We start from the raw sequence: 9,716 nt of genomic DNA on the forward strand, positions 1-9,716 counted from the left end.
CTAATTTTATAACAACTATAAATGGATAACCTTTAAAAAATTTAAATCACTATGCTGTACACCTGAAACTTATATAATATTGTATATCAACTATACCTCAATAAAAAATAAAAAGAATGCTAACTGAACTTGAGTAAAGAATAGATGAGCACAATGAGAATTTTAGCAAGGAACTAGAAAATATTAAAAAGAACCAGAGAGCTGAAGAATATGTTAACTGAAATGAAAAACACACTAGAAGGAGTTAACAGCAGACTAGGTGATACAGAAGAATGCAAAAGTGATCTGGAAGATAGAATAACGGAAATCACCCAATCAAAATGAAAAACAAATTTTAAAAAATAAGGAGAGTTTAAGGAACCTCTGGGACAACATAGTAGTACTCATATTCATAGAACACACCCTTTCATCATACACAAAAATAAACTCAAAATGGCTTAAGGACTTAAACATAAGACATGACACCATAAAACTCCTAGAAGAAAACATAGGCAAACCATTCTCTGACATAAATCGTACCAATGTTTTCTTAGGTCAGTCTCCCAAGGCAATAGAAATGAAAATAAACAAATGGGACCTAATCAAATTTACAAGCTTCTGCACAGCAAAGGAAACCATAAACAAAACGAAAAGACAACCTACAGAACGGGAGAAAATATTTGCAAATGATACGACCAACAAGGGCTTAACTTCCAAAATACACAAACAGCTCATACAACTTGATAACAAAAAAACAAACAACCCGAGAAAACCATAATTCAAAAAGAGTCATGTACCAAAATGTTCATTGCAGCTCTATTTACAATAGCCAGGACATAGAAGCAACCTAAGTGTCCATCAACAGATGAATGGGAGGTTAGAGAAGATGGCAGAAGAGTAAGACGCAGAGATCACCTTCCTCCCCACAGATACATCAGAAATACATCTACACGTGGAACAACTCCTACAGAACACCTACTGAACACTGGCAGAAGACGTCAGACCTCCCAAAAGGCAAGAAACCCCCCCACGTACCTGGGTAGGGCAAAAGAAAAAAGAAAAAACAAAGACAAAAGTATAGGGATGGGACCTGCACCAGTGGGAGGGAGCTGTGAAGGAGGAAAGGTTTCCACACACTAGGCAGCCCCTTCGCGGGCGGAGACTGCAGGTGGCGGAGGGGGAAGCTTCAGAGCCACGGAGGAGAGCGCAGCCACAGGGGTGCGGGGGCAAAGCGGAGAGATTCCCGCACAGAGGATCGGTGCCGACCAGTACTCATCAGCCCAAGAGGCTTGTCTGCTCACCCGCCAGGGCGGGCGGAGCTGGGAGTTGAAGCTCGGGCTTCGGTCGGAGCGCAGGGAGAGGACTGGGGTTGGCGGCATGAACACAGCCTGCAGGGGGTTAGTGCGCCACGGCTAGCCGGGAGCGAGTCCAGGGAAAAGTCTGGAGCTGCTGAAGAAGCAAGAGACTTTTTCTTCCCTCTTTGTTTCCTGGTGCGCGAGGAGAGGGGATTAAGAGCACTGCTTAAAGGAGTTCCAGAGACGGGCGCGAGCCGCGGCTAAAAGCGCAGACCCCAGAGACGGGCATGAGACGCTAAGGCTGCTGCTGCCGCCACCAAGAAGCCTGTGTGTGAGCACAGGGCACTATCCACACCCCGCTTCCGGGGAGCCTGTGCAGCCCGCCACTGCCAGGGTCCCGGGATCCAGGGACAACTCGCCCTGGAGAACACACGGCACGCCTCAGGCTGGTGCAACGTCACGCTGGCCTCTGCCACTGCAGGCTCGCCCCCGGCCTGAGTGAGCCAGAGCCCCCAAATCAGCGGCTCCTTTAACCCAGTCCTGTCTGAGCGAAGAACAGACGCCCTCTGGCGACCTACACGCAGAGGTGGGTCCAAATCCAAAGCTGAACCCCGGGAGCTGTGCGAACAAAGAATAGAAAGGGAAATCTCTCCCAGCAGCCTCAGAAGCAGTGGATTAAATCTCCACAATCAACTTGATGTACCCTGCATCTGTGGAATACCTGAATAGACAACAAATCATCCCAAATTGAGGAGGTGGTCTTTGGGAGCAACATATATTATTTTTTCCCCTTTTCCTCTTTTTGTGAGTGTGTATGTGTATGCTTCTGTGTGAGATTTTGTCTGTATAGCTGTGCTTTCACCATTTGTCCTAGAATTCTGTCCATCCGTTGTTTTTTTCTCTTTTTCTTTACTTAAAATTTTTTTCATAATTATTTTTTATTTTAATAACTTTATTTTATTTTATCTTACTTTATTTGATTTTATTTGATTTTATCCTCTTTCTTTCTTTCTTTCTATTTTTTCTCCCTTTTATTCTCAGCCATGTGGATGAAAGACTCTTGGTGCTCCACCCAGGAGTCAGTGCTGTGCCTCTGAGGTGGGAGAGCCAACTTCAGGACACTGGTCCACAAGAGACCTTCCACCTCCACATGATATCAAATGGCAAAAATCTCCTAGACATCTCCATCTCAACACCAACACCCAGCTTCACTCAACAACCAGCAAGCTACAATGCTGGACACCCTATGTCAGATAACTAGCAAGACAGGAACACAGCCCCATCCATTAGCAGAGAGGCTGACTAAAATCATAATAAGTCCACAGACACCCCAAAACATAGCACCAGACGTGGACCTGCCCACCAGAAAGACAAGATCCAGCCTCATCCACCAGAACACAGGCACTAGTCCCCTCCACCAGGAAGCCTACACAACCCACTGAACCAACATTAGCCACTGGGGACAGACACCAAGAAACAACGGAAACTACAAACCTGCAGCCTGCGAAAAAGGAGACCCCAAACACAGTAAGATAAGCAAAATGAGAAGACAGAAAAACACACAGCAGATGAAGGAGCAAGGTAAAAACCCACCAGACCTAACAAATGAAGAGGAAATAGGCAGTCTACCTGAAAAAGAATTCAGATAATGAGAGTAAAGATGATCCAAAATCATGGAAATAGAATAGAGAAAATGCAAGAAACATTTAACAAGGACCTAGAAGAACTAAAGAGGAAACAAGCAACAATGAACAAGACAATAAATGAAATTAAAAATACTCTACAGCTTCCCTGGTGGCGCAGTGGTTGAGAGTCCGCCTGCCAATGCAGGGGACACGGGTTCGTGCCCTGGTCCAGGAAGATCCCACATGCCGTGGAGCGGCTAGGCCCATGAGCCATGGCCGCTGAGCCTGTGCATCCAGAGCCTGTGCTCCACAACGGGAGAGACCACAACAGTGAGAGGCCCGTGTACCTCAACAAAAATAATAATAAAAATAAAATAAAAATAAAAATACTCTAGAAGGGATCAATAGCAGAATAACTGAGGCAGAAGAATGGATAAGTGACCTGGAAGATAAAATAGTGGAAATAGCTACTGCAGAGAAGAATAAAGAATGAAAAGAACTGAGGACAGTCTCAGAGACTTCTGGGACAACATTAAATGCACCAACATTCGAATTATAGGGATCCCAGAAGAAGAAGAGAATAAGAAAGGGACTGAGAAAATATTTGAAGAGATTTTTTTAACTGCTTTATTGGAGTATAATTGCTTTACAATGGTGTGTTCGTTTCTGCTTTATAACAAAGTGAATCAGTTATACATATACATATGTTCCCATATCTCTTATTTGAAGAGATTATAGTTGAAAACTTCCCTAATATGGGAAAGGAAATAGTTAATCAAATCCAGGAAGCGCAGAGTCCCATACAGGATAAATCTAAGGAGAAACATGCCAAGAAACATATTAATCAAACTATCAAAAATTAAATACAAAGAAAAAAGCAGCAAGGGAAAAACAACAAATAACACACAAGGGAATCCCCATAAGGTTAACAGCTGATCTTTCAGCAGAAACTCTGCAAGCCAGAAGGGAATGGCAGGACATATGTAAAGTGATGAAGGAGAAAAACCTACAAACAACATTACTCTACCCAGCAAGGATCTCATTCATATTTGATGGAGAAATTAAAACCTTTACAGACAAGCAAAAGCTGAGAGAGTTCAGCACCACCAAACCAGCTTTACAACAAACACTAAAGGAACTTCTCTAGGCAAGAAACACAAGAGGAGGAAAAGACCTACAATAACAAGCCCAAAACAATTAAGAAAATGGGAATAGGAACATACATATCAATAATTACCTTAAATGTAAATGGATTAAATGCTCCCACAAAAAGACACACACTGGCTGAATGGATACAAAAACAAGACCCGTATACATGCTGTCTACAAGAGACCCACTTCAGACCTAGGGACACATACAGACTGAAAATGAGGGGATAGAAAAAGATATTCCATGCAAATGGAAATCAAAAGAAAGCTGGAGTAGCAATTCTCATATCAGACAAAATAGACTTTAAAATAAAGACTATTACAAGAGACAAAGAAGAACAGTACATAATGATCAAGGAATCAATCCAAGAAGAAGAAATAACAATTGTAAATATTTATGCACCCAACATAGGAGCACCTCAATACATAAGGCAAATACTAACAGCCATAAAAGGGGAAATCGACAGTAACACATTCATAGTAGGGGACTTTTAACACCCCACTTTCACCAATGGACAGATCATCCAAAATGAAAATAAATAAGGAAACACAAGCTTTAAATGATACATTAAACAAGATGGACTTAATTGATATTTATAAGACATTCCATCCAAAAACAACAGAATACACATTCTTCTCAAGTGCTCATGGAACATTCTCCAGGATAGATCATATCTTGGGTCACAAATCAAGCCTTGGTAAATTTAAGAAAATTAAAATCGTATCAAGTATCTTTTCTGACCACAACGCTATGAGACTAGATATCAATTACAGGAAACAATCTGTAAAAAACACAAACACATGGAGGCTAAACAGTACACTACTTAATAACCAAGAGATCACTGACGAAATCAAACAGGAAATCAAAAAATACCTAGAAACAAATGACAATGAAAACACGACAAGCCAAAAGCCATGGGATGCAGCAAAAGCAGTTCTAAGAGGGAAGTTTATAGCAATACAATCCTACCTTAAGAAACAGGAAACATCTCAAATAAACAACCTAACCTTGCACCTAAAGCAATTAGAGAAAGAAGAACAAAAAACTCTCAAAGTTAGCAGAAGGAAATAAATCAGATCAGAAATAAATGAAGAAGAAATGAAGGAAACGATAGCAAAGATCAATAAAACTAAAAGCGGGTTCTTTGAGAAGATAAACAAAATTGATAAACCATTATCCAGACTCATCAAGAAAAAAAGGGAGAAGACTGATATCAATAGAACTAGAAATGAAAAAGGAGAAGTAACAACTGACACTGTAGAAATACAAAGGATCATGAGAGATTACTGCAAGCAAATCTATGCTAATAAAATGGACAACCTGGAAGAAATGGACAAATTCCTAGAAATGCACAACCTGCCGAGACTGAATCAGGAAGAAATAGAAAACATGAACAGACCAATCACAAGCACTGAAATTGAAGCTGTGATTAAAAATCTTCCAACAAACAAAAGCCCAGGACCAGATGGCTTCACAGGCGAATTCTACCCAACATTTAGAGAAGAGCTAACACCTATCCTTCTCAAATTCTTCCAAAATACAGCAGAGGGAGGAACACTCCTAAACTCATTCTATGAGGCCACCATCACCCTGATACCAAAACCAGGCAAAGATGTCACAAAGAAAGAAAATTACAGGCCAATATCGCTGATGAACATAGATGTAAAAACCCTCAACAAAATACTAGCAAACAGAATCCAACAGCACATTAAAAGGATCGTACACCATAATCAAGCGGGGTTTATTCCAGGAATGCAAGGATTCTTCAATATACACATACCAATCAAAGTGATACACCATATTAACAAATTGAAGGAGAAAAACCATATGATCATCTCAATAGATGCAGAGAAAGCTTTCGACAAAATTCAACACCCATTTATGATAAAAACCCTGAAACAAGTAGGCATAGAGGGAACTTTTCTCAACCTAAAAAAGGCCATATATGACAAACCCACAGCCAACATCGTTTTCAATGGTGAAAAACTGAAACCATTTCCACTAAGATCAGGAAGAAGACAAGGTTGCCTACTCTCACCACTCTTATTCAACACAGTTTTGGAAGTTTTAGCCACAGCAATTAGAGAAGAAAAAGAAATAAAAGGAATCCAAATTGGAAAAGAAGAAGTAAATCTGTCACTGTTTGTAGATGACATGATACTATACATAGAGAATCCTAAAGATGCTACCAGATAACTACTAAAGCTAATCAATGAATGTGATAAAGTAGCAGGATACAAAATTAATGCACAGAAATCTCTTGCAGTCCTATACACTAATGATGAAAAATCTGAAAGTGAAATTAAGAAAACACTCCCATTTACCATTGCAACAAAGAATAAAATATATAGGAATAAACCTACCTAAGGAGACAAAAGACCTGTATGCAGAAAATTATAAGACACTGATGAAAGAAATTAAAGATGATACAAATAGATGGAGAGGTAAATACCATGTTCTTGGATTGGAAGAATCAACATTGTGAAAATGACTCTGCTACCCAAAGCAATCTACAGATTCAATGCAATCCCTATCAAACTACCACTGGCATTTTTCATAGCACTAGAACAAAAAATTTCACAATTGGTATGGAAACACAAAAGACCCCCAATAGCCAAAGCAATCTTGAGAACGAAAAATGGAGCTGGAGGAATCAGGCTCCCTGACTTCAGACTATACTACAAAGCTACAGTAATCAAGATAGTATGGTACTGGCACAAAAACAGAAATATAGATCAATGGAACAGGATAGAAAGCCCAGAGATAAACCCACGCACATATGGTCACCTTATCTTTGATAAAGGAGGCAAGAATATAAAGTGGAGAAAAGACAGCCTCTTCAATAAGTGGTGCTGGGAAAACTGGACAGGTACATCTAAAAGTATGAAATTAGCACACTCCCTAACACCATACACAAAAATAAACTCAAAATGGATTAAAGACCTAAATGTAAGGCCAGACACTACAAAACTCTTAGATGAAAATATAGGAAGAACACTCTATGACATAAATCACAGCAAGATCCTTTTTGACCCACCTCCTAGAGAAATGGAAATAAAAACAAAAATAAACAAATGGGACCTAATGAAACTTCAAAGCTTTTGCACAGCAAAGGAAACCATAAACAAGACCAAAAGACAACCCTCAGAATGGGAGAAAATATTTGCAAATGAAGCAACTGACAAAGGATTAATCTCCAAAATTACAAGCAGCTCATGCAGCTCAATAACAAAAAAAGAAACAACCCAGTCCAAAAATGGGCAGAAGATCTAAATAGACATTTCTCCAAAGAAGATATACAGATTGCCAACAAACACATGAAAGAATGCTCAACATCATTAATCATTAGAGAAATGTAAATCAAGACTACAATGAGATATCATCTCACACCAGTCAGAATGGCCATCATCAAAAAATCTAGAAACAATAAATGCTGGAGAGGCTGTGGAGAAAAGGGAACCCTCTTGCACTGTTGGTGGGAATGTAAATTGACACAGCCACTATGGAGAACAGTATGGAGGTTCCTTAGAAAACTAAAAATAGAATTATCATACAACCCAGCAATCCCACTCCCGGGCATATACCCTGAGAAAAGCATAATTCAAAAATAGTCATGTACCACAATGTTCATTGCAGCTCTATTTAAAATAGCCAGGACATGGGAGCAACCTAAGTGTCCATCTACAGATGAATGGATAAAGAAGATATGGCACATATATACAATGGAATATTGCTCAGCCATAAAAAGAAACGAAATTGAGTTATTTGTAGTGAGGTGGATAGACCTAGAGTCTGTCATACAGAGTGAAGTAAGTCAGAAAGAGAAAAACAAATACCCTATGCTAACACATATATATGGAATTTAAGAAAAAATTAAGTCATGAAGAACCTAGGGGTAAGATGGGAATTAAGACACAGACCTATCAGAGAATGGACTTGAGGATATGGGGAGGGGGAAGGGCAAGCTGTGATAAAATGAGAGAGTGGCACGGACATATATACACTATCAAACGTAAAATAGATAGCTAGTGGGAAGCAGCCGCATAGCACAGGGAGATCAGCTCGATGCTTTGTGACCACCTAGAGGTGTCGGATAGGGAGGGTGGGAGGGAGGGAGACACAAGAAGAAAGAGATATGGGAACAGAAGTATATGTATAACTGATTCACTTTGTTATAAAGCAGAAACTAACACACCATTGTAAAGCAACTATACTCCAATAAAGATGTTAAAAAACAAAACAGATGAATGGATAAAAAAGATGTGGCACATATATACAATGGAATATTACTCAGGCATAAAAAGAAACGAAATTGAGTTATTTGTAGTGAGGTGGATGGACTAGAGTCTGTCATACAGAGTGAAGTAAGTCAGAAAGAGAAAAACAAATACCGTATGGTAACACATACATATGGAATCTTAAAAAAAAGAAAAAGAAAGAAAAAAAATGATCAGAAGTACCTGGGGCAAGACGGGAATAAAGATGCAGACCTACTAGAGAATGGACATGAGCATATGGGGAGTGTGAAGGGTAAGATGGGACAAAGTGAGACAGTGGCATGGACATATATACACTACCAAACGTAAAATAGATAGCTAGTGGGAAGCAGCCACATAGCACAGGGAGATCAGCTCAGTGCTTTATGACCACCTAGAGGAGTGGGATAGGGAGGGTGGGAGGGAGGCGCAAGAGGGAGGGGATATGGGTATATATGTACATGTATAACTGAATCACTTTGTTATAAAGCAGAAACTAACACACCATTGTAAAGCAATTCTACTCCAATAAAGATGTTAATAAAACAAAAACAAAAAACCACAAACCAATCAAAAAATGGGCAGAAAACCCAAGAGACATTTATGCAATGAAGAAATACAGGTCGCCAACAGGCACATGAAAAGAACCTCAACATGACTGATTATTAGAGAAATGCTCATCAAAAGTACAATGAGGTACAACCTCACACCAGTCAGAAAGGCCACCACTAAAAAGTCTACAAATAACAAATGCTGGAGAGGGTGTAGAGAAAAGGGAACCTTCCTACACTGTTGGTGGGAATGTAAGTTGGTGCAGCCACTGGAAAACAGTGTAGAGGTTCCTCGGAAAACTAAAAAGAGAATTACCGTATGATCCAGCAACACCCCTCCTGGGCATATATCCAGACAAAACTATAATTCAAAAAGATACGTGCACCCCTATGTTCATAGCAGCACTACTCACAATAGCCAAGACCTGGAAACAACCTAAATGTCCATTGACACATGAAGAGATAAAGAAGATGTGGTACATACATACAATGGAATACTACTCAGCCATAAAAAAGAACAAAATGCCATTTGCAGTAACATGGATGCAACTAGAGATTATCATACTAAATGAAGTAAGTCAGGAAGACAAAGATAAATACCATATGATATCACTTATATGTGGAATCTAAAATATGACACAAATGAACCTATCTATGAAACAGAAAGAAATCAGGGGGATACAGAATAGACTGGTTGTGGCCAAGGGGGAGAAGGGTAGGAGAGGGATGGATTGGGAGTTTGGGATTAGCAGATGCAAACCGATATATATAGAATGGATAAACAACAAGGTCCTACTTGTTGGGAACTATATTCAATATCCTGTGATTAAACCATAATGGAAAACAACACGAAAAAGAATG

This window comes from Aethalodelphis obliquidens, unplaced genomic scaffold (assembly GCF_003676395.1).
Source record: "Aethalodelphis obliquidens isolate GAN/ISIS:26980383/991018 unplaced genomic scaffold, ASM367639v1 scaffold46, whole genome shotgun sequence".
Lineage (NCBI taxonomy): Eukaryota > Metazoa > Chordata > Mammalia > Artiodactyla > Delphinidae > Aethalodelphis > Aethalodelphis obliquidens.